General features: G+C 37.2%; 1 long non-coding RNA gene across 1 annotated transcript; it reads right to left on the bottom strand.

Moving 5' to 3' along the window:
• Window positions 1-8,950: 8,950 nt before the first annotated feature.
• Window positions 8,951-15,481, bottom strand: LOC121068067. The gene is made up of 4 exons (XR_005818589.1): window positions 15,160-15,481; window positions 12,170-12,269; window positions 10,639-10,796; window positions 8,951-9,127 (listed from the first exon to the last, which is right to left on the bottom strand). It is a non-coding gene; the product is annotated as an uncharacterized LOC121068067 (long non-coding RNA).
• Between the last annotated feature and the right edge of the window lie 1,248 nt (window positions 15,482-16,729).

Here is a 16,729-nt window from a genome sequence, read left to right as displayed (position 1 = left end):
AATGATTTTTATCCAAGGGAAAAATAAAGGCACTTCTGTGAATGTACTTCCATACCTTCATTTTTTAGAAAAACTGGTGGTAGGCTAATATGATTAAATTAGCTTCTGCTGGATTACTAAAGACAGATACACTGTGAAGAATTTTGATTGTTCATAAAATGAAATTCCAGAAAAAACAAATGTGTGTGAAAGGAAGTGGCTCTGTAATGGAGGTTTTGTGGAATTTGACTGGGAGGGCTGTAGGTGGGAGTAGATTGAAATATTATCTCTTCCTGGCTATGAAGAGGCTATATAAGAAGCTATACCAAACTAGTGGAAGATCTAAGAAGTCACATTCTCCAGGAAGCATAGTTCCTCCTTCATGTTTACACTGCAGATGAAGGGCATCTCACACACATGCGCATGCACATGTACATGCATGCACACAGACACGTAGTATGTTTCTCTGACTTCATGCAAGAAAGACTGGCTGTTGCAATGAGCTGAGGTGTAGCGACAAGTGTGGGACATAGCTCTTTCCCCCAGCTCCTTTTGCAACCTGTCCCCCTCTCCCAGGTGATAGGGGGTGGCAGTCACACAGGGTGTACAAGTTGCTGACGCTCATCAGCTCTTGCTGCCCATCTCCACACGGACATGGCCACGATGCAACTAGAATGATCCCCGACTCTGTCCAGGATTTTTCCTCATTTTGCTTTGAACTTTAAACAGGCATAGCCATTGCTTTCTGTTATCTCCTTTGGTCACAGAAGCGTTTAAGCTCTGCTGAGGTATGAATTTTTTTTTTCTTCTCCGGCTGACACATGAAAACATGATTTTCATAAATTCCTAGTACAGCTAAGTGTTGAAAGGTCTTTCTTTCATTTACTCCCACTAATACTTGATGTTAAAGAACAATAGCTCCAATAATAGCAGAATTTGACAATGGTAATCACGTACTCATCGTTTTCATCTTATCTGTCATTGCTATAAGGCATTGATTCTTATCCATGGTGCAACTTTATTGATTGCTAACATTATGAGGATGCAAGCCAAGCGAACTTTGTAGCTAAGCACACTTTTTCTTCAGAAACATGTTTTTTTGAGAAAATATATTATTCCATTTGTTTTTGTTCTCCACAATCAGACTTTTTTCACTTTTTGATTTCCAAAGGTTTTCCTTTCTTCATTAAAAAAGCTTGAAGAATTTCCTCTAATTAGTTTCTAATGGCAAACAACATCTTGACCTCATTTGTCAGAAAACACAGAGCTGAACTGTATCATTTAACAAGGGAATACCATACATGTATGATTAATGTATGGCATTTTCCATGACCCTATTTGACTCCCTTTGTGAATATTTAATATATTTAGCATTGTGTTTTCAATCTCAGATGACATGAAAGTGAAGAGCTCCTAGCGTACAGTGCTTCATCTTATCAAATAAGCAATAATAAATGAAAATCAGTTTCAAGATATTTTTACATTAATTACAAAAATAAAATACAATCAAAGACTGTAGAAAAGATATATATTCAATTACTCTATGTCCTTCACTCCTGAGCATTTACCTTAAATCTAAACAGAAATGTGTTGAGACAAAGGAAAGGTGGGAATGCAGAGAGATGTGCATATAAAAAAACTAGCAGGGCATCCTAACTTCATCCTGGAAAGCAAAGGCACACTAAGAGAATGCTTTGAGGAGAACATATGCACACACCAAAATTCCCTTGGCTGGCAGACTGGGATGCCCTATTACATCAACAGTAATAAATGAGTTGACCTGAACAAACCCATGTCATTTGGGGCCTCTAATCTATTACTAATTTTTCTGCATCTCTAGGATAGGGTCAGCTTCTCCAGAATATAAAAACTTCTCTTGATGGAACAACTTGGTTACCGTAAAATATAAATACATACCCCTTTGTCTTCTACAGCATACACCATTCTGCAGAAGAGTGATATCATTTCATAGTCTTCACCTTTGTGCTCCCCAGCCTTGGAACAAAGCCATGCATGCTAGTCAGACAAAACTCTCATTGAAAGCACTGGAATTTTGCCGGAGTCTAACATTAAGAACCAGCTCTTGTTTTGTCTCAAGTACAAAAGGACAAGGAGGATTCCCACTGTTTTTTATTTAACATGAGGCCACATTATAATGCTCAGACCTATCCATATCCTTCTCTGAGCGGCAGGGAGACTATGCAGTCTCTGTATCCTTTTCGAGGTTCAGTCCTGCCTCCATTGAGCCTGTGCTTTCCAAATGGCTTACGCACCTTCAGGAGGAATAAATAATAATAGGACTGGTGTACGCTTTTTTATTAGCACATAGGTGCCCACATTGTAAGATTGGATTTTCTCTGAAATTTTCTTATTCAAGTACTGGCAAGGCTTTGCTCCCTTCATTCACTTAGTGGATCAAAGCTTCATACACTGGTTTATTTCATCTTAACTCACCATGGCTTAAATATGCGCACTCAATAAATTCAGGTGTAGCTGAAGATTATGCCACTGTGTCAGTGTAATTTGATGCTAATCAGTAATTTGTTGCTGCATTGGTATAATTTGTTGCCTTGTGGTCATATAAACCGACTCAAAGTTAGAGATACACGATATGTGTACACAGTATTTAATAAAAATTATATATATTATTACTTTTTTTTTTTTTTTTTCAGTGAGCTATAGCAGGAACAAGCACAATGATAAATAAATAAAATACTGGCTTTGTAGCAGTCAGTGACAAAATTCTCAATCATTGTAGTATGGTCAGAATTTTTCCATACATGTAAATTTCCTAAAATGTGTTTGTGACAATATGCCTTTTTGTCCACAGATATACCTGCAAGTGTGTTGTTGTTGTTTTTGTTTTAATCTTTTCTCATTCTTATCAGATACTATTTATTTTAAGGCTAAGTATCTTCCCCAAATGTAGATTTATTGAAATGAATAACAATAGAAACATATGGATCAGAAAAAGTAATCAGATAAAAAAAGTGTAATGGTTTGAGAAGGCCACTTAATAGATACAGATTTTATTAACGGTCATTTTATCAATGCAATGTGCCCATGGCATAATACATCCTTAACAGCACAGAAGAAAAACTAACTGCATGTGCACGAGGTGAAATATGAAAGTGCTCTCGCAGAGTCATTTTCAACAGCAGTTTGTTACATTTCCACACTTGATTTTTTAATATGAATGGTGTTCTGTATTTTGAGGTGTGAAATGTGAACTACAGATGCACTGAGAGACTGAATGATCCGTGAGCGAGCTTTGTGCAACTGGATCCTTGTGGCCTTCAGCTGGATTCAGGGGACAGGGCCTCTGGAAAGCAATGTGGAAGACTGGGATTAGGTTACCTGACAGGAAAGCTTTAAAATGTATTTTTGGGGGCCACGAAGATCCTATAAGCGCTTGTTCTGGGCACTCATAATAAATCCCTTTTTAGGAAATATGATGTGTCAGTCTCTGACTAAATAAAATCAGTTTTATGTGGAGAAAGAGCCACTGCAGGCCTTCAAAGTGATAGTGGCACCTACATTTTTAAGCCAGCCTTCAAAAACTGAAAACTTTTAAAACCTTTCACTCTATCTACACTCAGCAATCAGAGCTATTACTTATTCTATTATTTACTTTTAGTGTTACAGTGTGGCTTACAGATGTTTATATGCAGTGATGCTGCTGCCTCAGAGCTTGCTACTGGAATGGATTTTGCATAATATGCTGACTTGTACAATATAAATTGAGAGTAAAGCTGATGCTCCCATATAGACCCAGCATCTAACAGAAAGATCATGTTAATAGAAATGAGAGGCACAGTGAATTCATATTTTGTAAAACTCCTTAGATCACCTTGAGTTTTAATGGTTGTAAATCAGCTTTATGTTACAATGCACAAGGAACAACTCCCCAGACATCCTCTTCTGAAATAATCTCTTTTCACATCAGGACAATGTTAGTTGGTATTTTTATTATAGATGTGAATAGGAATGTACCTGGTCTTTATTACTGTACTGCTAGGTCAAAATTCAGCTTAGGCCAACTCTTCCTGGGTGATTAATGGACACTACAACGACAGATATACTTGAATGGTGTCTCTGACACAGCACAGTGACAATGGTATGCTGTTAAAGACACATTGCTCCGGAGTATTAAATGACTAACACTTGACACAATATTTATTCACTTGTTGTTTATCATTCCTGAAATGTTTCAGGGAATATCTTGGCATTCAAGCATCTTACAAGAGATTAGTATTTTTAAGAGATTTCTCACTGAAAGTGGTTCATTTCTGCTTGTGCCTTTTATTCCGTCTCTCTGGAGGTCATTACATGGGTTCCATAAAACCTCCTTGCATACATAAAGAGCTTTATGTTGTCTTTCTGCTCCTATGATCCCATCAGCTCCAATGGGAGGGGTCTTAAGTGCAGACTGTTGATAATCACTATTGAGCTCAGTGGCACGCTATCACTCCACTCTGCAGCATCAGTATGATGTTGTCTTCATAACACCAATACTAAAGCAACTGAGAATATATTGAGGGTAATAGAGATTTTGCCTATTGCTTTGAAAGAGTGCCAAAGGGACTAATAAAAAAGTTATGGATGTGTCTCATGCTGCCAGTCTCTCTAATGTGGCCTTGCTCATACTCCTGTTTACAATTTTTCTATACACAAATAAGAACAGCAGTACAGTCTAGTCTTTTTTTTTTTTTTTTTCCCTTACCTTTCTTTAAAGATACTGTGTGTGAGGGCTGCAGTGCAAGGACAGCTTGCTGTGAGGTGGGAGTTGAAAGGCTTTTTTCTGACTTGCACCCAAACAGCCTCTCTTAGATAGCCAGTAACCATTTAGGCTGATGTGATCACAGGACATAGCTGTTTGCTGCTAGCTATAAAACTAGCTTCCTAGTTTTCTATTATTTTTCTATTACGGTGCCCCAGCCTTTATGTCATCCTTTTTTTCCTACCCACAGCAACTGATTCCTTACTATATTATTTCTGCCTTGTCTTGACTGAATTTCTGATTATTTCAAGTAATAAGTAATAACCTATCTCAAGCGATCAAGACTTCTCCAAACACTCATGTCCATAGTACAATAGTGCCCACTACAGAAAGCTTGTTCTGGAATGGGCAGGAAGATGGAAGTGCAAAATAGCAAAATGGAACAAGATTATTCTTCCTATAAAACTTCCCAGAGATTAGTTTCCCTGGGCTTCTTAGCATGTTGTGGCACTTCCTACAACTTTGAATACTGTGTTCTTTGATTATGTTATCATGAAATTTCATTGTTTGATACAACTAATTTAAGAAGATACTAAAGAGATGTTTGGAAGAGTGCAAAATGAGAGCCAGTTCCAATAGACATATCTCACCATATAAATAGATTCAAGAGAATAATGGCATCAGCTGTGCTGAGATTCCTTAGTGGGTTAAACAAGCACGACTGTGATGGATTATAGCCTGGGTATGGTAACACTATGTAGAATAACCACTTGGAATAGGATTTAGGAAATCTTCCACGAGTATATATAATATCTTGATTGCCCTGAAGTTTAGGCATAATATGAGAGTAAAACTTTCTTATCGGAGTTGTCTTGTATGCTAACGTGCTGATGACTGCAGAACTTTCAAATACAAGAGTGACAAGGGCTATATAGCTAAGGTCTTTGGATAGTTCAAAGCCATTTCGACCTTACTAGAACATTACAGTCTTGTGAGCTGCAGTGATGGCTAATGGATCTTCACATGCCATTACTGGATATTTGGAAAATATATATATATATGGATAGAGAGGGAGAATTTTATGGAGAATGCTTGATTTTTCCTACCAAATTTTCAGAAAACTTTTTATTTAAGTGTATGGGTTCTTACCCTTCCTTAGTTACACTTTGAGTTGCAGGTAAAAACAAAGACAGAATCTCCAGGAGAAACTTCATTATTGTTTTATTTTATTTGTATAAATTACACAAAAATTAACTGTTCATGTTTTTGAGCCTCAGTGTGATTTTGAAGGTTAAAATCAAACCTGAAGTCATGTGATTTTATCTCTGGATTTAATGTAAGCATGCTCAAACCTCTTCTGTAAAAATCATTGTTCTGGTACAATATCACATACATAATTTAACATTGTAACATGATGCAATACCAGCTTCATGTTGTCATATTTTGGATCAAATATATAAACAGTATTATGTAAATGTAATAGAAACACTGAATACTAGAGATAATGAGAATATCTCAGGGCATATTTTATGGTAGCAGGATTGTTGTTGTCCTGTTTTAACACTAGCAGTTAACCAAATGTTGCAATTCTTCAGGGTGTTTCTCTTAAAAAAAGAAGGGTAAAGCTGGTGGTGGAACTAGACCTCACTGGTGGGGTTAGGTTTACACGGAATGCACAAATATCTGCTCCTCCACCTTCAGGACAATAAAGCCTGTTGTTTCTTGGCACATGCTCTCACAGTCCTGTAAGACCACATTCAGGTGGTGCCTTCAGGCCATTCCCACAGCCCAGTCCCTCTCTGTCTCCTGGGTTGGCTTTTGTACTCTTTTTCCCTTTCTTTCACAGACAGTTGAACCTAGATAAAAGTATTTGCAGTAAAAGGTCTGCTCTCATGTTGTCTTCCTTTTGGGCAGTGGTCCATTACTGTTCTGGGGGGAACAAGTGGCTTTTTTTCACTATCTTTTTCCCTAAAGTAATTTCAGTAGATTCTCACGTTTACTCCTAAAAATTATGGCAGGTTTACCCACTGTCATCAACGTGTTTTAAGTCAGGACAGAACAGTATTAATCTTTCTTTCTTAAGGGACTGACCTAACAGTTCTTAGACAGATGAGTAACTCTTCCAAAATACCAGTCTGACTCATAACTTTCTGCCCACATAGCCCCCTTCTAGTTTCATTTGGTTTACTGCCATTTTTTACTTCCTGTTCTAAACTATCAGATATTGTTTCTGCAAACTGTAAACAGTGGCAGAGTTTCCACCTAAGAAACTTCTGTGGTGGGTGGTGCGTAGGGACAGTTCAAGCAAAGCAGGCTTTACTCTGGCAAAGGTAAAATAGATTACGGGGGGTTGAAATTAACATCAAAATCCTGCAGGGCCTTCCCCCCCCCCCCCCCCCCCCCCCCCGGAAGCATTAAATAGGACTGTCCCCCAACATGGTCATCCCAATTAAGAAGTATATTTCCCCATTATTTTTACAATACAGTCAAGGCAGATATTCCATCCCTTTCCCCACTTGATTACAGCAGCTCTTTCTCTCTCTTTGTGCCTCATTGCTCTGAGAATGCTCACCTCCCCAGACCACTGTCACAGGCCACTAGTCTGTGACAAAGCTCAATCTCAATCTCCCACAAAACTGAAAGAGGGAAAGTCACAAAAGAGCCTTTTTTTTTTCCTTAGAGCCTTTTTTTTTTTCCTTCTCCTTTTGGGCTTTGCTGTTTTCCTCACCGAGGCTGTAATGGGGACTGTGCACAGCACAGGAATAAGTGAGATGAGAACAGGAGGAAGGAGCCAGCAGCAAAGCCTCAACTCAAGATGCCATGGCTGAGCATGTCACATCAGAGATGCTCCTGCTGCTTCTGCCTTTGCCATTCCTATCCCATTTGCCTTTCCTGTATTGCTGCCACTTCTTACCCTGTCTGCACTGTTTTTTCTTTAATCCACATACTTTCTGAAAAGTGCTGAGGAATTTGTTACAATAAAAGGCATTTTGCTTCTAGCATTTTCTCTGTCTTCACAGTGTCTGTTCTAAATTATTTAGGTATTTTCATATGGTGTTCTTCATTTACATCTTCTCTTTGGCAGTATGTATTGCCTACACTTTGCTTCTTCTTTCTCTCTGGATTGAAATTTAAGTAATATTTGGATGTTTGTAATTTGAGGAGAGGAAAGAAAAATGCAGAGGTATCTTAGAGCATTTTGTTTTTCTGCCTTCACACATAAGAGATAGATCCTTAATAAACAACCATGTAAGTAAGACACATTAACCCAACTATATCAGGACTTTTCAATGAAATAGCAGTTATCTTTGGCATTTTTTTTCCAGTTTTTGGAAATATAATAATCATCAGGAATTATGTTTACAGGAATAATTAACTAAATATTAGAGAATTTTATCCAGATATTTTCAGTGGACTAACAGCTCAAAGGTTCAGTAATGCTGATGTCGTAGTTTAAAGGCAGCTAAAGCTAATTCATTACCACTAATTACAAAGCCTGAACTTCATAGGACACTGTGACAGAGTAGAAAATCCACCTGGGTATCTGAGGCTGGGGCTGTAGCCTACACTCACCTTCAGGTTCCTTAGGGGTATTGCTTAGTGATTGATACTTTCACTTGTCATGCTTAAATCTGTGGACCTGTTAATACAGAATTTAGCTGCGGTGAAGACATAATCTAGACCAAGTAAGGTCTGTGACAGATGCCAAGAATCAGAGACTTCCAAGTATTCTCACCTCCTTTCCTTCCTCCTATGAAATAGTTACTGACTGTCTTCACTGGCAGAGGGAGATAGGGTTGAATAGTTAAGGTTTGATACAGCTGTGGATGAGAATGCTTCAAATTTCAGATGTTTCTATAGTTTTTCTCTGTAAGTTGATTTGCTGTACTTGCTGAGAACTGCCTCTCCCTCATGCTGCTTGACTGGTGATGCTTATCTCCTCTCTGTATCTCACTGGCATCTCCTGCTGAGCTTCACTGTGGAACTTTACGTGGCAGACATTCATAGAGATCATCTTCCAACAGGGTGAAGATGGTCACAAGCTTCCAATGGCATTTGCACATTTATCCTCCTTTTTAAAATGTTGTAATGTTACAGCACTCAACGAGGAAGAAGAAAACTGAGATAAACTTCCTTATCTTGTTGATGGTCAGCGGCAGAGTTGTACCAGCATAAATTCAAATGATAAGATGGCATTTTTTTGTCAGTTGCGTACTACTGTTTGCCTCTGCTTTCTCTTGTCTTCATGACTAATCATCTTGAGACTTCTGGGCTAGGATACCTCGGTGCATCTAAAGGGTCCATTGCTGACAATATTCAAAGTGACATCACCTTCGTTTGTAGCCATTTCCTTCTAATCAGAAAGATAAAGATACCTTCTTACTTTGTTCAAGGAGAGAGAGGCAGGGGAAACAGTCTGTTTCCTTCCTGAAGACAGAATGGGAGAGAGAGAGACTAATTTACTTCCAATTGGTGCGTTTGTCTGGGAAAAGCCCTTGTTGATCTTCTACCTTTCCCTGTCAAGGACCTTCTCCAATAACTGTTTCATTCAACATTAAGAACAGCTACACACAGACATAGAGTATATCTATTTTATTTTGTCTCTTGAATCAAAGTTTGATTTTTATGTTATTAATCTGATTATTGCCAATCCAATTTCCTTATAAGGCAGCACAGTTTAAAATTCTAAATGAGATATTTATATTTATCTTTCACGCTTTTATGTTTAGGAGCTTAAATGCGATTAGTTGTCTAGATGTTCTTTCTGTACATATACTTCTAGGCTATAGTTTTATGCAGGAAAATATGATCATAATGCATTTATAACCTTAACTTAAGCAAAGCAGTATGTTTTTTTGGATAAGTTCTGTTATTACTTAGCTTTACATGGTGGGGAACATGACTTGTCTAAGTTCTTTTTCTTTTTTTCTTCATTGTTTTATGGAGTTAGTTGAAGTCAGTCCTGGAGTAACTCCATGAAATATAATGAAATTAACTTCGGCATTGGTTTGGCGCAGTGTGTTTCTATTTTAAAGTGATAAATTGTCCATAAGAAGCATAATCTTTTATTTTGCATGTGGTTAATTTCACAAGAATGGCAACAATCATTTCTGAGGCTCAGCATCCTTGAAAGTATCTTTGTGGGTCATGCTGAGAATGAAAAATATTATGGATACATAGCATCAAAGGCACTAACATAAAGCTATAGTTTAAAAAGTCAGCATTCCTGTGGTATTAAAAGGAATTCATCTGAGGAAAATGGCAGAAATCATTCCTCTGAGAGGAGCAACACTGAACAAATGTACCCATGTTAAAATGTCTAAATGTTTTACTGTTGTCTATAATTGAATTAGGTTCCAAGTGAATGAAGGGAAAATAAGACTGTTTGAAAAAGAACAATCAATTGTACTAGTCAATGAGGGATCAAAGAGGGAATGTGAAAAACAAATGAACCCATGGCTCTAATTCACCTGAAAATAAGGGGACACTGGTCATATTCAAATAATGCCATCAAAGAAGACTTTTTTTCAGAAGAGCATCCAGGGTATTTTCACATGTACTAATGTATCTTTGACAGGAAACTATCATCATTTCTTGTGAGTGCAATGACCAAATCAATAGTTTATTAAAAAGACGTAAATAACCTAATTTCACACTGGTGCCTTATGTGGTTTCCTGACCATGCCAGGGAGCTCTTTACAGAAATCAGGACATACAATGACATTCCTAAAGGCTAGCTTCAGAGCAGAATTAAAATGCTTTAGTAAGTGCTTTTATTTACTGACTGAACCATGAATTATGGCTCTGTTTTCAACACTCTTTCAACTGAGCAAATAAGGAGCAGAGTTGTTAAGCTCCTCTCTCTCCCATTTAACTATTGCAACATAAGCCCTAGGACTTAGACTCTGTGATAAACTCATTGGGCATCCTGAACTTACCTTGCTCCTGTGGTAGCTTTGTTCCACTTTGTAAAATTCTTCAAAAACCATGCAAAGACCACCAAGGCTAATGGTAATAACTGTCTAGTCCAATGGTTAGTCCATTTCCTATGGAGATGCAAAGCCTGGGTTTCTGTTCTTGGTCCAAAATGTACTTACTGAAAATAGAAATCCAATAGAAGTTGCAAAAGTAAAATAGAAGGAAATTTAATGAATAAAAAACAGATATTATAACTATCTTATACAGTTGCTTCTGAGTGGATGCTTTTTTTTTTTTTTTTTCCTGAAAAACATTTCATTAGCTTAGTCTAAAAGGCTGAATGAAACATTTCTTACAGAAACAAACAATATTTTTGTTTGTTTGTTTGGATTAATTCCAAACATTATTTTGGTTTTGATTTATTTTTTCTAAAGCCATTGACTTTAAAGTCTGTTCTTCACAAGTTCCTATTACAGAAAAAATCATTCGATCATAGACTAATTTAGGCCAAAAGTGACCTCTGGAGGCCATCTAGACTGATCTCCTGCTTGAAGCAGGACTAACTTCAAAGTTATGTCAGTGTGTTGGGGCCTTATAGCAGGGACTTACCTAGTTAAGCTTTTAAAATCACCAAGAAGAGAGATTCTCCTTAATTGTTCTTAGAAAAGATTATTAGCTCCTAATATCTTTATTCAAACATTTTGGTCCAATATGTGATATCAAGTTGTAGTGATGAGACAGTCTAGCTCAGATGGTAGCCATCAAGGATAATTTTACCTTGAAAATGCTTGGGTCTCTATACATTATGTCCTCTGCCTTGTGCTTCAGGATGGCAACATAGACTATCAGCTCTGGGTCATCCTCTTAAGGAAGTTCCCTCTCTAAGCCTAAAGAACTTCCTTAGGTTTTGAGTTGCCCTCTGATCTTCCACATTTGCAGACTGTTCTTCAAAACAAGCTTGCAGAAAACTTCCTGTTCCATTATTTTGAAGTGTTTTGATTATATTTCTCCTCATACAGGAGTGCTTGTATGACTTTACTGCATGGGTTCATTTTATGCTTATTGTATAAATTAAGATTTGTTTTGATTTTGAGCCAGGCAAGTCACCATTTATTTTTGCATCACAAAATATTTGTATGTGTTTCCAGAAATTGCATTGTAATCAGCTTCACTGTTTATTTTGAAATTCATTCTTCATTCATTTCTTTGTGACACCAAGAATACAAAACAAAACAAAACTACTACAACAACAACAACAACAACAACAACAAACATCAAACAACTTATGGGCTTCTTCTGTGAACATTTACCAAGTGAATTGAGTAAGACAGTGGTTTGCCTCTGCCTCATAGTCACAACTTTATTTTTCAATTTCTGTTCTCGAACAGATTCTGATTTTGATCTTTTAGGAATTTCTGCAGAAAATCACATGAATTCTGCAAAAATGTTACTTTCTTTGCAAGACATGGTATCCCGTAGCCTGATACCCTTGTGTTGCAACTGCCTCCACATTGATAGTGTCAGCTATTGCAGTCCCTACAGTTTACTTACCTTTATATTCAAACTTTCTGACTTCATATCCATTTGTAACAGACATATCTCAGTCCTTGTATTTGCAGAAACTTTGGTTTCCAGTTCCGTTTCATTAGCACTGAAAACATGGAATAATTTTTTTTGAAAATCAGGTCAATTTCTTACAGTGACATTCCTTTAACATTACATTTCCTAAAATAATTTCATTTCTAATTAAACTCTTTTTTAACCTTCACATTCACACTACCTAGTTCAATTGGTTAGTTTTGTAAAGTAATGGTCAACAATGTCAACTGCCTACTCTGCTTTAAAAGGAAATGTGTCTTTCCTTTCTGATTTGCTATTTCTTCTCTTTCCTGGTACCATACACTGTAGATGTGAAGTCTCTTCAAAATTTGCCTTTATTTTTCCTGGCCAAGGAAATATATCTTCAATATTCTTGCAGTTCCTGTTTTGAACAATTGGGTAATGCTCCACATGATTTTCCACCATCTCTTGAATCAGTGAATAGGTCGAACTGTAGGAATAATTTTTCTTGATATTCTTAGTGTCCTAATTCGGAGCCCCACACTAGAGATACCAGAACCTTTAATCCTGTATTTGATTTCTCATAGATTTTGTGTAAACTGTTTTAGTTTATCTCACATACCATTTACATTTTTTGGCTTCCTGTAATACTTTATAAAGATATTAATTTTATTGCTTCTTATTCTGGGTCTTTCTCTTCTACTCTGTTCCAGTTCTCAAGTCTAATTGAGAATAACATACTTTTGTTGGTTTTGCACGTCTATATGTTGGTCATTCTCAACATATGTCTTGATTTGACCATGGAGAAAATCTAGTAGCTCACTGTCAACACAAAAGAGAGCATGTCCTTGTGTTCTTTGGACTCTTAGTGACAGCTCTGTTTCTTAACTTTATGTTTAACAGATTCAGCTGATTAAATAAGCTGAAAATTATTTTTTCCTGAGTTAGTTTTCTGTGAATTTATTGATTTGAATTGTCTTGCTGAAATATCAGATGAGTACTGGATCTAGAGAAAAGGACATGATAGCAGGTGGGAGATGGTGGCAAGTGAAAGAGTCTTTCTCTGCAACGATAGGGAATTTTTGATCAGACAACCTCATGGAACTGCAAATTCCACAGATAAATCTTCTCTGAGGATTGACTGTGCTTTTGTCTTAGATTTTTTTTTTTCCCTTTCTAACTCATTGTGTCACTCTGTAATTATAATCTGTGAAATTATAATCTGTGAGACGAAATGATTTAATTTTGTCCTTCCTCGCTCTCATTCTGATAGCTTTTTTTCACCCATAGTTATCTTTCAAAATTCCTTCTCAAAGATTAATCTTATATCCCTTCCACCATGACATACAAAAACTTTCTTTTTAAGTCTTTTGCTTTTTGTTTGTTTGTTTGTTTGTTTGGTTTTGTTTTTGTTTTTGTTTATCATGTTCCTCAACAGAAGATAGACTTCAATTCTGGAGGCAACTGGTCTTTGAGGTATGTTTGCTCTGGGTCATTTTCCACAATATTGATCTCATTACCCATTACATAACTTTTATAGTCTCTTCTTCAGCTATTCTTATCTCCTCTCTGATAGTCTTCTTTATATGAGCATCCTTTGCAATTTTAATGATAAGTTTTAAAGTTTCAAGCCTGTTAATCTGCTAAAACAGTCTTTATTTTGTCTGTCTTTGATATCTTATGTTATAACTGACTCAAGTCTCTTTTATGTGGTTCTTGCATGTTGCAACTCACTTTTTCAGTTTCTTACTTGCTCTTACAAAACAGTGGCCTAAGTCACAATTGGCTTCCACGAGACTTTCAACAGTCTGAAAACTCCTGTCTCTTGAATCAATAAATATACTGAGTTGATCATAACACTTAAATTTTTTTTCATTGACTTTGTTTAGCAATTTTAGATCTCAAGTGAGTTTATTGACTCCAGTTTCTGATCAATAAAATGTGCTTCCAGGAAAATCTGGAAGTGTTACAGTCATCTCTACCACTCTCTGCCATGTTCCTCCCCCATAAGACTCTCAGGGATACTTTTCCCTACAGTTGTTCTCATTAGAGGTTCATTTTTCTTAGGTACCATGCAAGGCAGATATGATGAGAAGTGTTATGCCAAGGAGACAGTTCTGTGTTTCTTGGCTATGTTTCTTCTGACCTGACATGTGCCAGTAAGGTTACCAAATCTAATATTCCCTCATCATATGACAGGCGTCAGTATTGACTTGAAACAAATGGTTACTAGCTGAATGTAGTTCTTGGCAACTTTTGATCTAGTAAGTGAAAAAACGTTCATTTTTTCTTTTGTCATTCATTGTAGTAACACGGAAGATGAACTCTTTTTTTTTTCTTTCTTTCTTTTTCTTTTTTTTTTTTTCCCCCTCTTTTCCCTTTTTCTCCTTTGGCATCCATTAAGGTTTTATGGAAGTCATTACAATTTAGTATTAATTAATATCCACTTATAGCAAAGTGTTGACAATAACTTTCCAGAATTGTGAATATGATTGTGAATTGTGAATATGACATTTAGCAGCATCATTTAACAGAGCAAGAGGAGCTTTCCAAACTACAGTTGAAACTAAATTAACTGTGATATAAATGTTTATAACTTTAGTCACTTACTGAGTGGCTAAGGAAGCTTTTGTTACGGCTGGAGATTTCCACATGAATGACATGAGATACTTCCTCTCCAGTTACCTTGCCAGACATTATGTTTTGCCTAAAGTATTTCTGTTTTAAAGGCTCATTATTTTAGTTTTTACAGTTGGAACTAAAATTCTGTGTACCAGGGCCAGTGTGCTCTAGCAGTTTCTCTGTTTATTTAAAATATTTTATCAACTGGCTACTGCTTTAATTCATAGCCCACTCTGAAGGAGTCCAAAGCAAAACGTTTGGGGAGACTGGAGATGATACTCATCCAGCACTGGTCCTTGTGGTCATTTACTAAGTCAAAAATGTTGCTGTAACTGCTGTAGTACCCTTAATTTACTTACCAAATGGCTGAATCCTCATCGTGTATTTATTTTTTAGTATACTCACAGAGAACCTTCTGGCCTGTTTGCTGAAGAATCTCTTGAAATAGTATTTGCCTGAGCTATGAAGATCCTCCAAGGAGTTCATTTTGTAGAAAAGAGATTTAATCCTTTTTATTGACTGAGGGACTGGTCTTTTCCTAACACATTCCAGGGAGGGGAGCATGCTTCAGACATTTGTCTTTTTCCACCCGCATCAGTATTTGAAGTGGTATGAGGCAATAATTGTTCTGGTAAGGCATTGCCTGATGTCTGTAAACAAGAGAAGAGTCCACAGTTACACTAAGTGATTCAGTGGGAAACTGCCAACACTTTTTTGATGAAATCCATAAGGTCATTGGTAAGGCAATGTATAACGTAGTGTACAGATGAACAGTCATAAGCTTCAGGCTGGAAGGTAGATCACATGTATTCTTGCATCTTTCAGTACAGGTGTTAGCTAAGAAAGTAATTAAATTAATCTTGTTATTTCATTCTAGGCAACAAAAAGTGGATGACTGCTATATTTACAAAATGACAAGGAGGTGAACTCTAAAATTTCTACTTCGATTTAAGAAGAGCACATGCATGATATGGCTGTGTTTATGATGATGTCCTGTAACAAGCAAGATTTGTCTTTTCATCATCACCAGGGCACCGCAACCTTCCCTTCCCTTCCCTTCCCTTCCCTTCCCTTCCCTTCCCTTCCCTTCCCTTCCCTTCCCTTCCCTTCCCTTCCCTTCCCTTCCCTTCCCTTCCCTTCCCTTCCCTTCCCTTCCCTTCCCTTCCCTTCCCTTCCCTTCCCTTCCCTTCCCTTCCCTTCCCTTCCCTTCCCTTCCCTTCCCTTCCCTTCCCTTCCCTTCCCTTCCCTTCCCTTCCCTTCCCTTCCCTTCCCCTCCATTCCCTTCATCTGTTTCCCATTAGAAAAAAAGTTTCCAATATATAAGGTTAGAAAAAAATCAGCCATAAGAGAGACATTTATCAGGTAGCCTATTCTGCAGCCCTTCTCCAGTCAACCAACACCCACTCCACTCTGCTTGGAGAAGGGAGCATGACAGAAGTGTGTCAGATACTTCAGTTCTTCCAATGCATTGCAGAGTCAATTAGCTCTTTTCCATGAATTGCCTGTTTGTCCAGGGGTAAGAAAATGACCCCTTATCAGGAACTCATGGCTCTTTAACAGTGGAATGTGCAGATCGACTGCAACTTGGGATTTATCTGGCAATTTTACTTCCATGGAATGTTTCTTTTCTGCCCATAAAGCTGTCCCTCCCTCCCCACGCCCTGGAATCCCTCCACTTGGTAAATGGCTATGGAGTCCCCTGAGTTTGTGATTTACTGCCTTTTTTGGAAACAGGAAGGCTAAAGCTATTTGCAAGTATAAAATTGTATTCATGTCAGAGTTAGGAAATGATTTTTTTTTCCTTCTCAGTTACTTTTTTTGTTGTTTTATTTTCCTCTGTTTTATGCACAGATTTTTGTAGGCATGCTATTATAGACAAAATGCCTTCAGAACATATTTGATCAAAATCAAATTGCAAATTCTATGGTA

The sequence above is a fragment of the Cygnus olor genome, chromosome 3, assembly GCF_009769625.2.
Source record: "Cygnus olor isolate bCygOlo1 chromosome 3, bCygOlo1.pri.v2, whole genome shotgun sequence".
Lineage (NCBI taxonomy): Eukaryota > Metazoa > Chordata > Aves > Anseriformes > Anatidae > Cygnus > Cygnus olor.
The sequence above is the reverse complement of the archived record's forward strand: the minus strand, read 5'-3'. Positions and strand labels throughout refer to the sequence as shown.